General features: G+C 36.7%; 1 protein-coding gene across 1 annotated transcript in view; it reads right to left on the minus strand.

Moving 5' to 3' along the window:
- The window catches only part of DHX35 (DEAH (Asp-Glu-Ala-His) box polypeptide 35), a 68,649-nt gene that overhangs the window by 40,004 nt on the left and 25,299 nt on the right, over positions 1-3,346 (minus strand). The window lies entirely within an intron of this gene.

The raw sequence follows: 3,346 nt of genomic DNA on the forward strand, positions 1-3,346 counted from the left end.
AATCTACGTATATACAATTAAAATATGAAAAAGTATATCAAAACCAAACAATGAATGATAGCACCAAGACAGAAATATGGACAAAAGATATTAACAATTATTCAAAGAAACAGATAATCAACAAGCATAAGAGAAATGATCAAATTAAGCTACAGCAAAAATATATAACGAGTTTTTTTTAATCTATCACATGGGCAAGGATTTATTTTTTTTAAAGCTAATACTCAGTGTTGGCAAATATTCAGCGAAATAGGACCTCTTATTACGCTGTTCCTCGAAAAGGTAATAACCTGGTGGGATAATTCCTCGTAAGTATCAAAAAGTCTAAATCTTTGGCCAAGGAATAAAATAATAATGACAATAATAACAGTGACAGCTAACACAGACTGAGTTATGTGCTATTCCAGAGTCCCTGCATACAGCTGTAGAGTGCACACTCTACACAAAGATGCTGGGCTAAGGAAGCTAGGGGCATCTGAAATCCAGCCCACCCTCCCCTCACCTAGCTATGGACAGATGGGACATCTTTTTCTATTTTCCACCTCATAGTCTAGTTGTGACCCTATGTCTGGCACCATCCTAAGATTTTACAACACCTTATTTAAGCCTTAGAACAAATGATATAGAGCAGCTCTGCCCAATCGAATAGCTTTTCAGTGATGAAGAGGCTCCTTATCTGCACTGTCAAATGCAAAAGCCACTAGCCACATGTGGCTGTAAAGCCCTTGAAATACAGCAAGTGTGATTGAGAAACTTAATTTTACAATTTTATTCAACTTAAATCTAAATAGACACAGGTGCAGATACAGAGACTACTATTAACCTCATTTTAGAGATGCGTAAACTCAGTAGTCGGGATTTGAACCCAGGCAGTCTAACCTAGAGCCCGTGCTCCGCAACTTCTTTCTAGAGTCTTGTGATAGGAAATTTGTCAGAACAAACAATTAGAAGATACAGGAAGGAAGGCCAGAGTAGAGGTAAGGTGGAGAAGATTGGCCATGAGTTGTAATTGATGAAACCACATGATGGGTACCTGGGGGTCACCACTATACCTTTCTCTCTACTCTGATGTATGTTTGAAATCTTTATAATAAAAAGTTAAAAAAAAAAAAGAGAGAGAAACAAAAATGAAACAGATTTAATTACAGAAGTGCTCACTGCAACAGTATTTAAAATATTTAAAATCTGGAAGCCATATAAATGGCTAACAGTAGGGGAAGAGTTACTTTATGGTAGAGATGTAATTACATACTCATTAAAAATAATGTCTTCAAAGAATATTTAAGGACACAGGGAAACGATCTTGATATAATGTTAAGTGAAATATGCAAGATACAAACTAGCACATATAATCCAATCCCTATCATGCTAAAACGGATGCACATATACACACAGACACACAACACAGAAAACAAAACATACAAAGATTCTACCAGTGATTTTTTTCTGAATGGGTAGGATTATGGATGATTTTAATTTTTTTCCTTGGTATTTTGTTAGATTTTCCAAATTGCTACAATTACTTTCTTAATCAGGCAACAAAACAAAAACACACAAGCAAAAAAGTTGGCAGCGAAGGCATACCTTTTTTAGCAAGCCAATGGCAATGTCAGTGTACAAGGTCCTCTCATGAGCTTCGTCCAGCATGATGGCGCTAAGAATCAGAGGAAAGCTCTCCGTGAGCACCTAAACAAACAACCCCACGTAACATCACCTAGACCATCAGAGGGACTTCTGGGTATTTAGACCTCATGCAACCACCTTGTATCAAATGTAAACCCAAATCACTCCTCTTTGACAATGAGGTAATTCTTAAGCTAATAAAAATGGTGACATTAATATACCTTAATAAAAAATGGTATATTATTGCTATCTTTAGAGTTTTACCATCCACACTGAATTCCAATAGGATTTAGTGCCTGATTTTAAATGACAACATAACCTATCACCCCACAAAGTACATAAAAATCAGAACAAGGCTCAACCACCTGAAGACTGTTAAGCTTTAGAGACAGCCAAAAAGGCAGGTGATCACAGCTGTGATGCATGTGTACCAGACAGTCAAATGTGACATCCTCTCCCAGAACACCAGAGTCTGGGTGGGACAGCTTTAAGGCTATAGTGATGCACAAAGACACACAATGAGGGAGAAAGTGACAAATAAGTATTTGGACTCCGTGTATTACAGTCAACAGAACACTGGCCAGTTAGTTCTCTGCAGTCACCTTCAATCCTGGGGTGTGACAGAGGCAAGACAAAAAGGACAAATCGACAGACTTTAAATAATGACTGCGATTTTAATGTGTACATTTTTGACTGTCTGTAAGAGACTATCCCACCTAAATTCTGAGACAAACATCAAGGATCCCAAAAGCCAAGGTCAAGAGAAACGCTTTGGGGCAGCTGAACACAGACATGAATCCCAGCTACTAACACAACTGCTTCTCAATCTGTTTGTGGACTTTGGAAACTTCACGAAAGTTATCATAGGAAAAAAACACATTTACCTATATTTTGTTAACAATGGATCAATCATCATTTCCCTGACCAGCATTCCATCAGTAAGAAACTAAAAAATAAAAACACAAAGTTTTAGAAATAATTTATATGGTATACTAGTAATTTTTTTAAGTTCAAATTCAACTTTGTATTGTTCAAGTACAACCTCTTCACCAGCATATGTACAAGTCAATTCCCACAAAGGACTATGAGAAAATGTCCCATTAGCAAGCAGTGTAATTGTTTACAAAAGACTTCAAACACAGGAGCCTCAGCTGGGGTTACAGATCTTTCAGCAGAATTTCACCTGCATTTATTACGTGAACATCAGCTAAGCCCCGTTTCCTCTGGGCCTGCACCACTGATACCGTTGAACAGGCAGTGAAGACAAACCTGTGTCTACCCAAAGGAATATCATGGGCCTGAGATAATTGTTCTTCAAAGAACATACTGAATTTGGCTTTGGGTGTTGTTACACCTACAAACAAATACAGTATGTTAACAAGGCTAAACATCTCTCTCTCATGCTGTATCTTAAGTGTTTTTACATTTTTGTTTGTTTTTAAGAGTAGAATATATTTCCACATTTTTCTTGGACTTGGTACTAACTGCCACATACACTCATAGGAGTAAAAGTGAAAACTTGCCACCAATGACAAATGACTAGTCAAGAACTGAGTGCCTTAAAATCATAACCAAATGGAACATAAAAACTTATGAAAGACTCAAAAAGAACCACAAAGTTATGTAATCCACTGAAAATTATCTAGTTCAAATATATTTGATAGTACAGAAGAATATTCCCTTGAATGAATGTCAAAGGTAACAAAATACAGAAATTTGGAAA

This window comes from Propithecus coquereli, unplaced genomic scaffold (genome assembly GCF_000956105.1).
Source record: "Propithecus coquereli isolate 6110/MARCELLA unplaced genomic scaffold, Pcoq_1.0 Scaffold378, whole genome shotgun sequence".
NCBI lineage: Eukaryota > Metazoa > Chordata > Mammalia > Primates > Indriidae > Propithecus > Propithecus coquereli.